The sequence below is a fragment of the Nycticebus coucang genome, chromosome 5 (genome assembly GCF_027406575.1).
Source record: "Nycticebus coucang isolate mNycCou1 chromosome 5, mNycCou1.pri, whole genome shotgun sequence".
Classification (NCBI taxonomy): domain Eukaryota; kingdom Metazoa; phylum Chordata; class Mammalia; order Primates; family Lorisidae; genus Nycticebus; species Nycticebus coucang.
In genome coordinates, this window is record NC_069784.1 from 58,325,641 (window position 1) to 58,344,887 (window position 19,247).

Sequence of the window (19,247 nt, forward strand, 5' to 3'; positions counted from 1 at the left end):
TTTAACAGGGCGGCGCCTGTGGCTCAGCGGGTAGGGTGCCGGTCCCATATGCCGGAGGTGGTGGGTTCAAACCCAGCCCCAGCCAAATTAAAAAAAAAAAAAAAAGAAACCTTTAACAGTGGTGACTCTGAACAAGGAGACTCCCAAGTTTCTCCTAAGTTGTTCAGAAGAAGATCAAACACAATAGTTTGAACTAAAGTTCCAGGGACCAGATAAGAGGTTCTGGCTGCTGAGAGGGCAACTCGCATCTGCGGAGGCAGGGGGTAGACGTGGACTGGCAGAACTGTGGCTGCTGGAACAGTAGTCACTGGTACGTCCACAGGGGATTTAATTGCCCAGTGAACGGCACTTACGTTTTCATTTTTCACATGCTAAAGCTGGCTGTGATTGTGCCACTGTATGTCAACCTCATGAAGAATGAAGAAGTCTTGGTGTCAGGCTACGCCAATGATGGTGCTCCAGACCACCAAACCGCTAGCAATCATGCAATTCTTCAGCTCTTCCGGGGAGACCAGATATGGTATGTTTGCACAGGGGAGCAATTTATGGAAGTAGTTGGAAGTATTCTACATTTTCAGGCTATCTTCTTTATCAAGATTGAAAGTCAGTACAGAATTGATACTCAAAGGATGGTGTTCCAATTAGTGGGATTAAAGGAAAAGTCCTTGCCCTGTGACTAATTGGTTTAGGAAAATATTTTCTTTTCTTTTTTTTTATTTTGGCCAGGGCTAGGTTTGAACCTGCCACCTCTGGCATATAGGACCAGCACCCTACTCCTTGAGCCACAGGCGCCGCCCTAGGAAAATATTTTCATTCCTAGAGGAAAGAGGAAGTCCTTACTTTTTTGTTTTCCTCCTTAATGTGAAAAATTTCAAGCTGAATGACAATTAGCACTAATCTGGCACTTTATAAATTGTGATGTAGCCTTGCTAGTCAAGCTGTGAATGTATATTATTTGCACTTAATCCTTAACTGTATTAACGTTCAGTTTACTAAACTGACTGCCTCAAGTTTGGGCAAGTTACGATGCCTTGTGCCTCAATAAAAAAGTTACATGCAAAAAAATAAAAAACAAAAAGAAAGAAAGAAAATAGGGCAGCGCCTGTGGCTCAAAGGAGTAGGGCACAGGCCCTATATACCAGAAGTGATGGGTTCAAACCCGGCCCCGGCCAAAACCTGCAAAAAAAAAAAAAAAAGAAAGAAAGAAAATAATACAGATTTATCAAGGCTAAGATATATTCTGAAGTTATTATGTTAAGGAAAAAGAGACTTCCATTTCCACCTGGCTAAATATGACAGGGATCCGTTTTTAATTCATAACCTAGTTTACATGAAAGTAAAGAAAATTCTCCAAGGCCCAAAGCAAAAGGGGAATTAAAACCAAGTAAGCATGAGTTAATGCTAGAACTATTCTTGCAAAGGATGGTTTCTCATCTCAGAAAACAACAGCCTTCAGTTTTTAAGCACCAATAGAGAAGAGTCCTGACATCTTCAAGCAGCTAGAAACTGGAAAGCCCCTCTACATGAAGCAAGGATGCCCAAGGGACTGCTAGTCCCTTGGTGAAAGAAGGCTAAAGAAAAATCTCCCGGCCCCCTGCGCCCCCGACCCGGCGCTGCTGCCATGGAGAGCCGTTCAGAGTGGGTCCCTCTTGGCTCCGCAGCTCTCAGCGGGGGTGGGGAGGGAGGGGCGGTGGGGAATAGGCGATGGACCTGGGATTGGCGGGCTTGGGGGGCCAAGACGGAGGGGGGCAAGAAAAAAAAAAGAAAAATCTCTCCCTAGCAAAGTGAGTTTACACGAAATCTTGCATGTCTTGGCTTAGGCTCTGGATTGGGGAAAACAGTTTTCCTAGAGAAAATTTTTAGTGTTTTTTTTTTTGAGACAGTTTCACTTTCTCGTTCTCAGCGGAGTGCTGTGCCATCACAGCTCACAGCAACCTCAAACTCTGGGGCTTTAGAGATTCTCTTGCCTCAACCTCCCAAGCAGCTGGGACTACGGGCGCCCACCACAATGCCCGGCTATGTTTTTTGGTTGCAGTTGTCATTATTGTTTTCCTGGCCCACGCTAGGTTCAACCCTGCCAGTCCTGGTGTATGTAGCTGGCACCCTAACCACTGAGCTATGGGCACCGCCATTCCTAGAGAAATTTTAACCATGAGCCTGCCTAAATGGTTATGGCTGGCATGGCTCCAAAAATCCCAAGCCAAGAAATTAACATAAAAAATGGAGCTAGCTGCGAAAGCAGCAGCACCAGATCCAAGATGGCGGCCAGCAGGAGGCTGATGAAAGACAACCCCCCATATGATAAGAATCTAAATCAACTTTCCAGCAGAGGACCCATTCAAGCCACCGAAGATCACATTTAAAACAAAGATCTATCACCCGAACATCGATGAAAAGGGGCAGGTCTGTTTGCCAGTAATTAGTGCTGAAATTGGAAGCCAGCAACCAAAACCGACCAAGTAATCCAGTCCCTCATAGCACTGGTGAATGACCCTCAGCCTGAGCACCCCCTACGGGCTGACCTAGTTGAAGAATGCTCTAAGGACCGTAAAAATTTCTGTAAGAATGCTGAAGAGTTTACAAAGAAATATGGGGAAAAGCGACCTGTGGACTAAAATCTGCCACGATTGATCCCAGCAAGTGTGAGCAGAGACCGCGAGCAGTGCATTCAGACACCCCGCAAAGCAGGACTCTGTGGAAAATTGACACGTGCCACCGCCTGACGTTCGCTTGTGGCAGTTACTAACTTTCTACAGTTTTCTTAATCAAAAGTGGTCTAGCTAACCTGTAGAGAAAGGACTAAAAATTTAAGATGTTCTAAAAAAAAAAAAAAAAAGGGAGCTAAACTGGTAATGGCCTTGGGGCACTGGGAGAAAGCAAAAGCAAAATAACTTTGAAGGCCCTCACCCATAAATCATATTAACCAGGGTTCTTTTTGATAAATCTAAGATTAAACATTTTTAATTACAATAAAATAGGCAGCTTTTCAGAAAAAATTATATATATGAATGACAACATTGACTAATAAAAGGAAAATGCTAAGAACTACACCATAAAAAAATTGATCAAGGGCAGCGCCTGTGGCTCAAAGGAGTAGGGCGCCGACCCCATATGCTGGAGGTGGCGGGTTCAAACCCAGCTCCAGCCAAAAACTGCAAAAAAAAAAGAAAAAAAGAAAAAAGAAAGAAATTGATCAGTGATATAAATCAACTCAACAAAGAAAAATTAAAAATAAAGGGTGGCGCCTGTGGCTCAAGGAGTAGAGTGCTGGCCCAATATACCAGAGGTGGTGGGTTCAAACCCCGCCCTGGCCAAAAACTGCAAAAAAAAAAAAAAAAAAATTAATTAAAAATTAAATAAACAGGGCAGTGCCTGTGGCTTAGTGGTTAGGGCGCTGGCCCCATACACCGAAGGTGGTGGGTTCGAACCCGGCCCCAGCTAAACTGCAACAAAAAATAGCCAGGCGTTGTGGCAGGTGCCTATAGTCCCTGCTACTAGGGAAGCTGAGGCAAGAGAATCACCTAAGCCCAGGAGTTGGAGGTTGCTGTGAGCTGTGACGCTACAGCACTCTACCTGGAGTTGGGGGGCCGGGAGACTCTGTCTCAAAAAAATAAAATAAACCTAATAAACACATGTATATGTAAAAATAAAAATAAATAAATTAGATTCAAACACAAACATACATGTCTGGGCCTAACATGTATGGTCAGGATTAGTGATATCAGATCATCGTCTTTCACCTCCATATCTTGTCCCCCTGGAAGGTGTTCAGAAGCAGTAACAAACATGGAGCTGCCATCTTCTATGATAACAATGTCTCCTGCTGAAATATGTACTAAAGGACCTTCCTGAGACTTTTACAGTCAACTCTTTTTTATATAAATAGAATGATCACACTCTAAAATAACAATAAAATTATAGTGTAGCAAATACTAGGCAATAGGAATTTTTTAGTTTCATTATAATCTTATGAGACCACCATCATACATGCAGTTCATAAAATAAAAAATAAAAATAAATAAAACAAACAGGCCAGCTATGGTGGTTCACTCCTGTAATCCTAGTGGATTAGGCCACATACCTATGCCAAGGTGGGTGACTGCTTGAGCTCAGGAGTTTCAGACCAGCCTGAGCAAGAGTGAGAGCCTGTCTCGCTTAAGCCCAAGAGTTGGAGGTTGCTGTAAGCTATGACGCACTGCACTCTACCCAGGGCGACAGCTGAGACAGAGGCTTGGCGCCGTAGCACAGTAGTTACAGCACCAGCCACATACACAGAGGGTGGTGGGTTCGAACCTGGCCCCAGCCAACTAAACAACTGCAACAAAAACAACAACAAAAATAGCCGGGTGTTGTGGCAGGCACCTGTAGTCCCAGCTACTTGGGAGGCTGAGGCAAAAGAATTGCTTAAGCCCAGGAGTTTGAGGTTGCTGTGAGCTGTGATGGTTTTCTTTTCTTTTCTTTTCTTTTTTTTTTTTTTTGAGACAGAGTCTTACTATGTCGCCCTTGGTAAAGTGCTATGGCATCACAGCTCACTGCAACTTCCAACTCTTGGGCTTAAGTGATTCTCCTGCCTTAGGTGAGACTACAGGCGCCCACCACAACGCCCAGCTATTTTTGTTGTTGTTGTTATAGTTATCATTGTTGTTTAGCTGGCCCAGGCTGGGTTGACCCTGCCAGCCCCAGTGTATGTAGCCGGCACCCTAACCACTGAGCTACAGGCATTGCCCCTTTTCTCTTTTAAACACAGTGTTTGGATATTCTTTCTCTCCATTGAGCCTCGTCTTCTTACAACACATACAAGGTAGGGGTGGTTGAACAGAAACACCAAAGGAGCCCTAGGCAATCAATCTCCACATAGTACAGAACACAGACATAAACTTCTCCCTCATTCAAGCCACTGTTAATTTTGATACTGGCTGCACACAGCCAATCCTCTGTACCAAGTAGGTCACCCCAGACACCAACACCAGAGATGAACCATATGAGATAGGAAAATTGAGAGCCAATCTGAGTTACAATTATAGGTGCAAAATCCCAAAGAAACTCTTAGTAAACGGAAACAAGTATTTAAAAAAAAAATTATTTTTTAAAAAAAGTATTACTTTTATTACTTAAATACTTTTTAAAGGTATTTTTTAAAAAACTATGATTTGGCACAGCTATGATTTAACAATAAAAAAGAAAAAAAAAAAAACTATGACTTGGGCGGCACCTGTGGCTCAGTGAGTAGGGCACCGGCCCCATATACCGAGGGTTGCCAGCCCTGGCCAAACTGCAACAAAAAAATAGCCGGGCGTTGTGGCAGGCACCTGTAGTCCCAGCTACTCAAGAGGCTGAGGCAAGAGAATCACCTAAACCCAGGAGTTGGAGGTTGCTGTGAGCTGTAACGCCAGAGCACTCTACCGAGGGTGACAAAGTGAGACTGTCTCTAAAAAAAAAAAATTATGACTGGGGTAGAGAGCAAGATGGCGGCCGAGTAACAGCTTCCTTGCATCTGGGCACCATGAGTCTGGGGAGATAAGACTCCAGGCATCTCTGGCTGGTGGGATCTGCCTTAATCATCCCTTTGAGGATACAGGGAGTCAGCGAGAGACTTCTGGACCCCCAAGAGGAGGACAAAAAAAACAGTGGAAAACTGGCAAGTAATCGCGTGTGTTCCATCAGTCTAATCCCGCCGACAGCTGTTAAGTGCAGTAGCAGAGAGACTGCAAACCAGTAGCAGAGAGACTCTTACCTGTGAACTGTTTTGGTGTTTTTGGACTTGGCACTCAGTTGAACTGCCTTGGGGAGAGCTTGAGTGGGAGTGCGGAGAACTTTGGGTGTTGTCTGGGACCCCAGACTGAGCTGCTGAGCCGGACAGACGGAGCTAATAGTGTTTGGCTGTGGGCCACAGGGAGCCACTGTGAGAGAACTGCCCCAACAAGGTTGCCCTCAAGGATCTGGGGACCTAGTAACCTAGCAACTGAGCAGCCTAAAGGCGGGGTCTGAGCCATCTTACAGCCCTAACCCTCAGGTAAGTGAGACCAGTTTTGGCACACTGGGTAAGTGGATAGCCACTTTACCAGTGATTCCAGCGACAAGCACGTTCCTGGGAAAGCTTCTGCTTAGCAAGTTTAGAAGCTTAAAGTGCCTTTTTTTTTTTTTTTTTTTTTTTAGCTTAAAGTGCCTTTTAAGAGGGCTGAAGAGAAACTTAGGATGTCTACCCTGTGGGGTTTGATAAATCAGCAGAGGCCTCCAGTCGTATCAGCATTGTAATTAACATCTCATACTCCAGAAGACCACCTGTTGCCCAGACAATATTCAACAAGATATATATACGGCTTTCGTTTGGATTGTTTTCTTGTTTTGTTTTGTTTGTTTGTTTTTTGTTCATTTTGATGTTGTTGTTGTTGTTTTGTTTTTTAATTTCAACCTTTTCCATACACATTTTTTCTTTTCTCTCTCCAGTTTTCTAGTATAAATACAATTTCCCATTGCTGCCTTTTTCAATAACTAGAACTTCATTTTTGCTAGTGTTTCTACCCCTATTATTTGGTTTTTCACCCAATTTTATCCCATAAAGTATTCTGTTTGCTTGTTTTGGTTTGATTTATAGCATTTTTGTCTTTCCTCCCTACTTGGTGGAGGTAGGGTACTGTGTCTGATCAGATTAGCAAAGAGTTGCTGACATCAAGGGAACCACCCAACTGGGCACCCCCAGAGGCTGGGTTTTTTTTTTTTAAGGTTGTGGCAAAGTACCCTACTGTACACCTATATTGCTCTGTCTCCCTCTTTCTGTGCCTCTCTTCTTTTTGTCAATATTCCTTTTACCCACCCCCTCTCCTTTCTCTATTTTCTTTTGGTTCTTTCCTTCTTTCTTTCATCCCTTCTTGCTCTTCAGCCTTCTCATCCTTCTGGTCCTATACCAAAAGGACTCATCGAAACCTTAGTCCACAGGCACGAGAACTTAAAGAGCAAGAGGAAGTGAAAGGAAAATTAGGGCAAGGAAACAGATAAAAGAAATCACTCATGAGGAAGAATCAGCAGAAAACTCCAGGCAACATGAAGAACCAGTCCAGAACAACCCCGCCAAGGGACCATGAGGTAGCTACTGCAGAGGATTCCACCAATAAAGAAATGTTAGGAATGACAGAAAGGGAATTTAGAATACACATGATGAAAACAATGAAGGAAATGATGGAAACAATGAAGGAAATTGCTAATAAAGTGGAAAATAACCAAAAGGAAATCCAAAAACAGAATCAAATAAGAGATGAACAATATGAAGAATATAGAAAGGATATAGCAGAGCTGAAGGAACTGAAGCAGTCAATTAGGGAACTTAAAGATGCTATGGAAAGTATCAGACACAGGTTAGACCATGCAGAAGAAAGAATTTCAGAGGTAGAAGACAAAGTTCTTGAGATAACTCAGATAGTAAAAGAGGCAGAAAAGAAGAGAGAGAAAGCAGAACGTTCACTGTCAGAATTATGGGACCTTATGAAGCGTTCTAACATACGAGTTATAGGAATCCCAGAAGGGGAAGAAGAATGCCCCAGAGGAATGGAAGCCATACTAGAGAATATTATAAAAGAAAATTTCCCAAATATCACCAAAGATTCTGACACACTGCTTTCAGAGGGATATCAGACCCCAGGTCACTTCAACTCTAACTGAGCTTCTCCAAGACACATTGTGATGAACCTGCCCAAAGTCAAGACAAAAGAAAAAATTCTGCAAGCTGCCAGAAGTAAGCGCCAGTTGACCTACAGGGGCAAATCCATCAGAGTGACTGCAGATTTCTCTAATGAAACTTTCCAAGCAAGAAGACAATGGTCATCTACCTTTAATCTACTTAAACAGAACAATTCCCAGCCCATAATTCTGTACCCTGCTAAGCTAAGCTTTAAAATTGATGGAGAGGGCGGCGCCTGTGGCTCAGTCGGTAAGGCGCAGGCCCCATATGCCGAGGGTGGCGGGTTCAAACCCGGCCCCCGCCAAACTGCAACCAAAAAATAGCTGAGCGTTGTGGCGGATGCCTGTAGTCCCAGCTGCTCGAGAGGCTGAGGCAAGAGAATCGCTTAAGCCCAGGAGTTGGAGGTTGCTGTGAGCTGCGTGAGGCCACAGCACTCTACAGAGGGCCATAAAGTGAGACTGTTGTCTCTAAAAAAATAAAAATAAAAAATAAATAAATTGACGGAGAAGTCAAATCATTTACGGATATACAAACATTGAGGAAATTCGCCACAACAAGACCAGCTCTACAGGAAATACTTCAACCTGTTCTACACACTGACCATCACAATGGATCAGCAGCAAAGTAAAAACTCAGAAATTAAAGGATAGAACCTAACCTCCACACTGATGCAAAAGATAAAACTAAGCAATGGACTCGCACAAAATAAGATGACTAGAACACTACCACACTTATCAATTATTTCAATAAATATTAATGGCTTGAGGGCGGCGCCTGTGGCTCAGTCGGTAAGGCGCCGGCCCCATATACCAAGAGTGGCGGGTTCAAACCTGGCCCCGGCCAAACTGCAACCAAAAAATAGCTGGGCGTTGTGGCGGGCGCCTGTAGTCCCAGCTGCTTGGGAGGCTGAGGCAAGAGAATCGCTTAAGCCCAGGAGTTGGAGGTTGCTGTGAGCTGTGTGAGGCCACAGCACTCTACCAAGGGCCATAAAGTGAGACTCTGTCTCTACAAAAAAAAAAAAAACAAAAACAAAAGAACTCAGAGAATACATAAGACAAGAGCTCTTTGACATACAACCAACCAAATAATGAATCAAATAAAAGATGCAGAAAAGAAGAAGCCAGCCTGTTTGTGAACACTGAATGCAGAGAGCTAAGGCTAAATTTACATGAAAATATTGATTGCAAAACAGAATGTATACTGTACACGCTGAAATTTGTAAATATAACTATCAGAAACTGGTACAGTGGGGTGAGGAAAATAGTAAGTGTAAATATAATATTTTCCTCATCTTCCTGGGAGCCCATAAGATAACTGTCTGAAATAAAAACATGTTCAACCCCCACTGTCAAATTTGACTTGGTAGAATGCCGTGGCATCACCACCACTCACAGCAACTTTAAACTCTTGGGCTCAAGCGATCCTCTTGCCTCAAACGCCCTGTAGCTGCACTACAGGCACCCGCCACAACACCTGGCTATTTTTAGGGCCTCGCAGTAGCTGAGACCGGTCTTGAACCCGTGAGCTGAGGCAATCCACCTGCCTCAGCCTCCCAGAGTGCTGAGATTACAGGGGTGAGCCACCACACCTGGTCTTCAGATGCCTTTTAAAACAGACCCTCTTCTCTTCTCACTCCATGCTTGTCCATGGAAAGCTCTTAGGTTTGACTCCCAAATCTCCAATCCAGCCCTGCCCTCCGAAGTCCTGAACTCTAGATGTGGATATCCTGCTACCTTCTTGACATCACCCATGACTGTCTCGAAGGGATGCCTGAAACTTGACTTGCAATATCCGCACACCTCCTTTCCTCCCACAAAGTAAGTAGATAGATAGATAGTAAATGAATGGGCCTCTTCCAGTGCTCCCTGTGTCAGTGACTGGCATGCCTATTCTGCTGGCAGCAGCCAGATACCTGCAAGCCACGTGGACACCTTCCTCTCTGATCCATTAGATCCAGTCCATCCTGACTGCTGTGCCCCCTGTTCTTCTCCCAAGTGTGTCCTCTTATTACATCTCCCACCAGTCCCACTTCTCAGGTTTGGCTGTGCCCTGTCTTGCTTTCTTTTTCCTCTATACATTGTATCATTTCCTTGTCAGTTTACTGATCACATGTCTCTGCCCGACTAGATTGTAAACCCTGGGAGGGCAGAGGCAGAACAATGCATGGCCCATAGTGAGCACTATGACAAGTGTGTGCTGACTAAATGAATGAGTCACCACCACAGTGGCACACAGGAGACAATTTGTCATTAAGAGCAGTAGCTCTAAAATAGCACAGAGGTTATGGCGCCAGCCACGTACACTGAGGTTGGTGGGTTCGAATCCGGCCCGGGCCAGCTAAACAACAGTGACAAATGCAACAAAAAAATGGCCAGGCGTTGTGTCGGGCGCCTGTGTGTCCCAGCTACTTGGGAGGCTGAGGCAAGAGAATTGCTTAAGCCCAGGAGTTGGAGGTTGCTGTGAGCTGTGACACCATATCTCTCTACTGAAGGCAACATAGTGAGACTCTGTCTCAAAATAAAAAAATAAATAAATAAAATAAAATCAGCAACTTGGGTGGCTCCTGTAGCTCAGTGAGTAAGGCACTGGCCCCATATACCGAGGGTGGCAGGTACAAACCCAGCCCTGGCCAAACTGCAACAAAAAATAGCCGGGCGTTGTGACAGGCACTTGTGGTCCCAGCTACTCGGGAGGCTGAGGCAGAAGAATTGCCTAAACCCAAAAGCTGGAGGTTGCTGTGAGTTGTGATGCCACAGAGCTTTACCGAGGGGGACAAAGTAAGACTCTGCCTCTAAAAATAAATAAATAAAATAAAATAAAATAAAATCAGCAACTTAAGTAACTTCTCTGTGCTTTGGTCTTCTCATCTGTAAAATGAAAATAATAACCCTACTTCATGGGGTTGTGGGGCTCAGGGAGTTAATACTTACAAAATACTCAGAATAGCACCCAAAATGGAGTAACCATTCAATAAAAATAAGTTATTAGCCCAGAGCCATCCAGCAAGGAGTAGGCAGATCTGGAAACAGCATGTACATGCCCATCCCCCAAAGTGGCACTCTGTTCCCAGCCTCAGTGCAGATTCCCAACCTGCATGTGTGGCAGGTGGAAAAGCTGAAGCCAGTGCCTGTACCACAAGAGAACCAGGGCATCTTCTCAGGGGATTCCTACCCAGTGCTGCACTATAGCCAGGAAGAGCTCTCTCATCTGCCCATGGATAGGCCAGCAGTCATCCCAGGGTGAGCTGTGAGGTGCTGGCCGTGTGCCTCCACACCCTGCGTGGGAGCAACCTGTGCAGCACCGTGAGGTGCAGGGCGATGAGATTGACCTCTTCCTGAGCTACTTCCCACATGGCCTCAAGTACCAGGAAAGTGGCTAGAGTCAGCCTTTCACAAGACTTCCCCCGGCACCCCAGCAGCTATTCAAGAAACTCTACCAACCAGGCCCAGTGGCTCACACCTGTAATCCTAGCGCTCTGGGAGGCCAAGACAAGTGGATTGCCTGAGCTCACAGGTTTGAGAATAGCCTGAGCCACAGCGAGACCCTGTCTCTAAAAATAGCCAGATGTTGACAGGAGCAGCTGCAGCTGGAGCTGGGTGGCGCCACCACTGTAGCCTTCTGCCTGCCAGGTCCACGGCCCTCTTTCCACTTCACTGCACCCAGACAGGCTGGCCCAGAGCTCCCTGAGGCATCCTTCGTGTGGCCGCAAGAAACTTCCCGTACTCCTGTAAGGAACCTGTCATTGTGATGAAACCCTTTCCCTCCTCATCTGAGTGAATCTTCTCAATGTCTATAGGAGATAGTGATGTTTTAACATTTAAATTAACAATTAAGGGTTCTGAAGTCAAAGTTCTTGAGATTAATAATGGCAGGAAAATCATCACTTTTTAAAGTAATTCTCCTTGGAGATGGTGGAGTTGGGAAGAGTTCTCTTATGAACAGATATGTAACTAATAAGTTTGATACCCAGCTCTTCCATACAATAGGTGTGGAATTTTTAAATAAGGATTTGGAGGTGGATGGACATTTGGTTACCATGCAGATTTGGGACACAGCGGGTCAAGAGTGATTCCGAAACCTGAGGACACCATTTTACAGAGATTCTGACTGTTGCCTGCTTACTTTTAGTGTTGATGATTCACAAAGCTTCCAGAACTTAAGTAACTGGAAGAAAGAATTCATATATTATGCAGATGTGAAAGAGCCCGAAAGCTTTCCTTTTGTGATTTTGGTAACAAGATTGACATAAATGAACAGCAGGTATCTACAGAAGAAGCCCAGGCCTGGTACAGGGACAACGGTGACTATCCTTACTTTGAAAGAAGTGCAAAAGATGCCACAAATGTCACAGCAGCCTTTGAGGAAGCAGTTCGGAGAGTTTTTGCTACTGAAGATAGGTCAGATCACTTGATTCAGACAGACACCATCAATCTTCACCGAAAGCCCAAGCCTAGCTCATCTTGTTGTTGATTATTAATGAGATGTATACACAAAATCAACATGGAGGAGAGAGAATTAACATTTGCAGCAGCATATCATCTACTAATAAACGTAAACTAATGTATATTGCTGCTTCATCAGTTGGTGGGAGAAGGGAAACATCCACTTACAGAGGAATGTATTCACTTAATAATGGCACCTTACATTTATAAATTGTAATGGTTGTCTAATAATGTTTCTTTAATTTAAATATGTAAGTTACAGAGCTAGTAAGAGATGACCAAGACTTTAATTATAATTAAAACAAAAAACTTGACTATTCTAGAGGTTATACTTGGATTTTTTTCCTGGGAAATTGGAGAACTACTTTTTATGTGTGTGTATTTTTATGTAATGAGCATTGTATTCTTGGTTCATGGAAAAACTTTCCTAAAGCAATACTGTTGGATATTAAAGATTAAAATCTAATGCAAAAAAAAATAGCCAGGTGTTGTGTCAGGCATCTGTTGTGTCCCAGCTACTCGGGAGGCTGAGGCAAGAGGATCACTTTAGCCCAAAAGTTTAAGGTTGCTGTGAGCTTTGACACCACAGCACTCTACCGAGGGTGATAAAGTGAGACTCTGTCTCCAAAAATAATAATAATAATAAAATAAGAAGAAGAAACTCTACCAGGTGAAGGGGAAGAAGAATATCCATGCCACTGAGCAGGCGCTGTGCTGGGACAGCTTCAACACTGGAAACTGCTTCACCCTGGACCTGGGCTAGAACGTCTTCACCTGGCGTGATATAAAGCCCAATATCCTGGAACAGAGGGAGGCGAGGGGCCTGGCGCTGGCCACCCGGGATAGTGAGCCACAGGGCAAGGCCCAGGTGGAAATTGTCACCAATGGGGAGGAGCCCACTGAAATGATCCAGGTCCTGGGCCCCAAGCCTGCTCTGAAGGAGGGCAATCCTGAGGAAAACCTCAAAGTGACCAGACAAAACCCAGGCTACAGCTCTGTACAAGGTCTCTGATACCACTGGAGAGATGAACCTCTCCAAGGTGGCCAATTCCAGCCCTTTTGCCCTCAAGCTGCTGATACCTGATGACCGTTTCCTGCTAGATAATGGGCTCTATGGTAAGATCTACATCTGGAAGGGGTGAAAAGCTAACAAGAAGGAGCAGTAGGCAGCCCTTCCAGTGGCCAAGGGCTTCATCTCCTGCATGTGGTATGCCCCAAACTCTCAGATAGAGATTCTGCCCCAGGGCCATGAGAGTCTCACCTTCAAGCACTTCTTCAAGGACTGGAAATGAGGGTGCTCATCTCCCTGCCCACTGCTCCCCCTACCCGCCTCCTGCTTTTTTCTCCTCTGGCAGCTGGGCAGTGCTATTGGCCCCCTGCAGATGTTCAGTAAAGAAGATGAGTGCTTTCCCCAGCCCTCTCTGAGCTAATGAGAAAAAATTAGTTACTATTTTTGCCTCCTAACTAGTCTCTTTGCATCTACTCTGCCCCTCTCCATCCCCTTTCCCAAATGCAAATCTGATTATATCACATGGACACACACACATATTCACATTGCTAAAAAAAAAAAAAAAACCTTCAGTGGTTTCCTGCCAAACATGATAGTCTCCCTCTATCTGAGAAGCCCTTCTCCCTTTGTCAAGGTAATTTCTGCTCAGCTCAAGATGTTACTTCTACAAGGAGACTCTCTACACCAAAGCAAGGTCGGTTTTCTTTATTAAAAGTTCCTACAGGCCGGGTATACTGGCTCATGCCTGTAATCCTAGCTCTTTGGAAGGCCAAGTTGGGTGGATTGCCTGAGATCATGAGTTTGACACCAGCCTGAGCCAGAACAAGAACCCATATCTAAAAAAATAGCCAGTTGTTGTGGCAGGCGCCTGTAATCCTACTTGGGGAGGCTGAGGCAAGAGCATCACTTGAGCCCAGGAGTTTGAGATTGTTGTGAGCTATGACACTACAGCACTCTACCGAGGTCAACAAAGTGAGACTGTCTCAAAAAAAAAAAAGTTCCTACAATGTCTCAGCTGTAAGATGGGATAAGGAAAAAAAAAATTCTACAAATGTGATCCTTCAGAAGTTATCTCAGTTTGTAATTATCCACTTTTTTGTGTGATCTGTGACTATTTGCTGACTTTCCCTTGAAACTGCAAGCTCTATAAAATCAGGAAGCATACCTATTTTCATTCATTTTGCTGTAGCATCTACTGTGTGTGACACATGCAAGGTGCTTTATTTATTCTTTATGAATGAATGTGCCCCCAGCAGAAACAACACAGTCACCATGCAGGGCCTCTAGGCGGCGCTGTTGGTCCTCCATAGTTACTGGGGCCAATGTTCAACAGGAGCCTCTACCCTTTGGGCAGTCCGCCCAGAGTCAGTAAAAGGTGGGGTCTGAGTCGCAGGTCTCCTGGTTGCCAGTAGTGTGTCCTTGGATAGGTCACATCACCCCTCTGAGCCTTGATGTCTTCATCTGTAAAATGTGGGTCATGATTCTTATCTCACAGGGGTGTCAGAAGGACCACATAAACCTTGGATGTGTAAGTGTGAAACTTTTAACATTGGGCAAGCATGGTGGCTCATGCCTGTATTCCCAGGGCTTTGGGAGGCTGAGGCAGGAGAATCGCTTGAGCCCAGGAGTTTGAGACAAGCCCAGACAACAATAAATGCAAAAACCAAAAATTTTGGCCTGGAGCATGGCACACACCTGTAGTCCCAGTTACTCAGGAGGCTGAGACAATAAGGTCACTTGAGCCCAAGAGTTTGAGGCTGCAGTGAGGTATGATTGACCACCACTGCACTCCAGCATGGATGACAGAGCGCGATACTGTCTCTAGAAAACAAACAAAAAGCTTTAACGTTGGACAAGCAGAAATATTGTTTAGTTTTTCAAAAAGAACTCTGCTAGGACTCTAAATGGAAAACAAAACCAAATTAATAGGAAGTACAAAATCTGACATAGATTTCGTGTCAGATTACCTGATGCGGATAGTTTTAGGTTCCTTACCCTAACATGAAGCCATGGCAGGTGTGGCTACAGATGGGTTTGACCAGCACAACTTACTGGGCTTACATCACCCCAGCCCCAAGTGGGCTAGACATTAGGCCTGGCCAGTGCAAGGCCCTGGAGCCCTCTCAGCCGCCATGGGACCCTTGCAGAGGCCTGCTACTGGCCCCTCTGCCCCGCTTTGCTCAGGCTGTCTGGTCCCAGGATCCTGGGCAAGAATGACCTGCCCTTCAGCAGCCCTGACACTCCGGTGGAGCCTCAGCATGAGCCGATGACACTGCAGTGACAGCTTTTTCTCCACTGGAACCTCTCTGGCTCCAGGCCCTGAAGCCAAAGCCCTGGCTGCTGTTAAAAGGCCTTTGACCTCCACTGTTGTTCAGCTTCCTCTCCAGAGCTCTGGGCTTAAGCTTCGATCCCCGCGCAACAAGCTTCTAACTGGAATCACACACCTGCCTATTTCTTGCCAGCTGTTCTAAAATCTTGGTGGAACAGATTTGTCTTGGCTCCAGCCAAGTAACACATGGTCTCTCAAGGAGACAGACATGGTCTTGGGGACAGGGCTGGTATTGACCCATCCACAACCAGCTCCTCCCTCACCCCTCCTAAGAGTCTTTCTCTGTTCTCTAATAGAGATAACATTTCCCTCATACCTTCCCTCTCCTTTTATGTTTGTTTATTTGTTTATATAGAGAGATGGGGGTCTCACTATATTGCCCAGGCTGGTCTCAAACCCAGCCCTCAAGCAATCCTCCTGTCTCAGCCTCCAAATTGCTGGAATTACAAGCATGAGCCACCACACCTGGCCACTGTATCCTTTTGAAAGGAAAAATGAGGATGCTGAGTGGCATGAGAGGGAGCAAGTATACTGTGGAGGACTAGAAAATGACTGAGGAACTGGTCATTGGAGGAGGCTGGAAGGGTGGCTCGATCTGAATTGCCTCCAGGATTATCCATGAGATCCCCCACACCCTAGGCTTCTAGGCTCCGCTTCCTCCACCACCCCAAGGCCTTGGCACCTGCCATCATCCCTGCTCACCCCTTTCCCAGGCCTGCCACTGTCCTGCATCCTGTTCCAGCTCAGCTTATGCCTCCCCAACACCAGCCCTGTCCCCAAGACCATGTCTGCCTCCTTGAGAGACCACGTTTTACTTGGCTGGAGCCTAGCTCTTCTGTAGTTAGCTTTTCTCTTCTGGAGCCTAGCTTTTCTAAGTAACGCTCACTCTGTATTGCTGGTAGCCCTTCTGTTCTTTAAGGTGTATTCTATCTTCATAGGCTTTGATTCGGGGCTCTCCCTAGAGGAAGTTTTTTAAACTATTTAATTCCAGGCTGGGCACGGTGGGTCACACCTGTAATCCTAGCACTCTGGGAGGCTGAGGTGAGTGGATTGCCTGAGCTCAGGAGTTCAAGACCAGACTAAGCAAGAGCGAGACCCTGTCTCTAAAAATAGCCAGGCGTTGTGGCAGGCACCTGTAGTCCCAGCTACTTGGAGGCTGAGGCAAGAGAATCACTAGAGCCCAAGAGTTTGAGGTTGCTGTGAGCTATGACACCACAGTACTCTATAAAGGGGCAACAAAGTGAGACTCTATCAAAAAAAACTATTCCTTGCACATTTTTTATGTCAACAGCTAAGATTTTTCATCATGTTTAAATCATTGCAAAGAGTGCAACTTCTGAAGTGTTTTAGATGTTGCAACATTTTTAAAAAATCTAACATTCTTTTAAATGTTTGTTCAGTGAAATCTAAACACTATAATGATTTGATACCCTCCATCATTCATTAAAATATGTATGTATGATAGAACAACCAGATGGAAGATCAATAAGGAAGCAGACAACTTGAAGGACACTGCAGATTGACTGAATCTAAACATGTAGGATATTCCAGCTGACAGCAACAGAACACACATCCTTCTTAATCTCACACAGAATGTTCTCCAGGAAAGATTATATATTAGGTCACATAACAAGCCTTAACAACTTTAAGATTGAAATCATACCAAGTATCTTTTCTGATCACAATGGAATGAAACTAGAAATCAGGGGGCGGCGCCTGTGGCTCAGTCGGTAAGGCGCCGGCCCCATATACTGAGGGTGGCGGGTTCAAACCCGGCCCCGGCTGAACTGCAACCAAAAAATAGCTGGGCGTTGTGGCAGGCGCCTGTAGTCCCAGCTACTCGGGAGGCTGAGGCAAGAGAATCGCTTAAGCCCAGGAGTTGGAGGTTGCTGTGAGCTGTGTGATGCCATGGCACTCTACCGAGGGCCATAAAGTGAGACTCTGTCTCTACCAAAAAAAAAAAAAAGAAACTAGAAATCAATAGCAGAATGAAAACTGGAAAATTCACGAATACGTGGAAATTGCACAACACACTCTTGAACAACCAATGGGTCAAAGAAGAAATCACAAGGGAAATTATAAAATATCTTGAAAAAATGAAAACAAAAATACAACACACCAATGGAATTTTTTTTTTCTTTTGAGACAGAGTCTCACTTTGTTGCCCCCTGTTGAGTGCAATACCATCACAGCTCACAGCAACCTCAAACTCTTGAGCTTAAGTGATTCTTTTGCCTCAGCCTCCCAAGTAGCTGGGACTATAGGCACCCACCACAACACCCAGCTATTTTTAGAGATGAGGGCTTGCTCTGGCTCAGGATGGTCTTGAACCAGTGAACTCAGACAATCCACCCTCCTAAGCCTCCCAGAGTGCTAGGATTACAGGCATGAGCCACTGTGCCCAGCTGAGACTTTATACTTTTTTTTTTTAACTGTCACCCTGGGTATAGTGCCGTGACATCATAGCTCACAGCAACCTCCAAATCTTGGGTTCAAGCAATCCTCTTGCCTCAGTTTTTCCATTTTTAGTAGAGAATGGGGTCCCACTTTTGCTCAGGCTAGTCTTGAACTCCTGAGCTCAAGCAATCCACCAGCCTTGGCCTCCCACAGTGCTAGGATTACAGGCGTGAGCCACCGTTTTTTCTTTTTTTTTTTTTAGTTTTTGGTCAGAGCTGGGTTTAAACCCTCCACCTCCAGCATACAGGGCCAGTGCCCTACTCCTTTGAGCCACAGGCACTGCCCCCACCTCATACTTCTTGATTTCAAAATATGTTTACACTCCTATAATCACAGCACTCTGGGAGGCCTAGGCAGGAGGATCCCTTGAACTAAGTAGTTCAAGATCAGCCTGAGAAAGAGCGAGATCCGTCTCTACTAAAAATAGAAAAAACTATCTAGGTGTAGTGGCTGGAGTCTGTAGTCCCAGCTACTCAGAAGGCTGAGGCAAGAGGATTTCTTGAGCCCAAAAATTTAAAGTTTCTATGAGCTATGATGCTACTGCACTCTACCGTGGGCCACAGAGTGAGACTCTGTCTCAAAAAATTAATTAATTAAATACATTTTTAATTTTTTTTTTTTTTAGAGACAGAGTCTCACTTTATCACCCTTGGTAGAGTGCCATGACATCACAACTCACAGCAACCTCCAACTCCTGGGTTTAGGTGATTCTCTTGCCTTGGCCTCCTGAGTAGCTGGGACTACAGGCGCCTGTTACCATGCCTGGCTATTAAATACATTTTTTAAAACAAAATACAACAAGTATGGGTGAAGATGCTGAAATATTTGCACACTGTTCATAGGGTTGTAAAATGGTGCAGCCAACTATGGAAAACAGCATGGAGGTTTCTCAAAAAATTAAAATAGATCTAACGTATGACACTGCAATCCCACTTCTGGGTACATATTCTAAAGAATTGAAAACAAGATCTTGAAGAGATATTTGCATACTCATATTCACTTGGAAACAACCCAAGAGCCTATCAGGAGATGAACAAATAAAAAAATACAGTATGTATACATGCAATGCAATATTATTCAGCCTTTTAGAGGAAGGGAACTGTCTTATGCTACAACATGGATGAACCTTGAGGACACTCTGATATCTGAACTAAGCCAACTACAAAAAGATGAGTATTGTATGATTCAACTTATATGAGGTATCTAAAGTAATTAAACTCATAGGAACAGAAAGTATAATGATAGCTGCTAGCAGAGGGTGAAAAAGTTGTTCAAGAGACGTAAGTTACATTCATGCAAGATGAAAAGGTTCTAGAAATCTGCTGTGCAATAATG

General features: G+C 44.8%; 3 pseudogenes across 1 annotated transcript; all 3 read left to right on the forward strand.

Moving 5' to 3' along the window:
• Window positions 1–2,258: 2,258 nt before the first annotated feature.
• LOC128585812 (ubiquitin-conjugating enzyme E2 L3-like) lies at window positions 2,259–2,819 on the forward strand (annotated as a pseudogene). The gene has a single exon (XR_008380114.1). The product of XR_008380114.1 is annotated as a ubiquitin-conjugating enzyme E2 L3-like (transcript).
• Window positions 2,820–10,705: 7,886 nt separating this feature from the next.
• LOC128585804 (macrophage-capping protein-like) lies at window positions 10,706–13,409 on the forward strand (annotated as a pseudogene).
• LOC128585807 (ras-related protein Rab-9A-like) lies at window positions 11,294–12,311 on the forward strand (annotated as a pseudogene).
• Window positions 13,410–19,247: the final 5,838 nt, after the last annotated feature.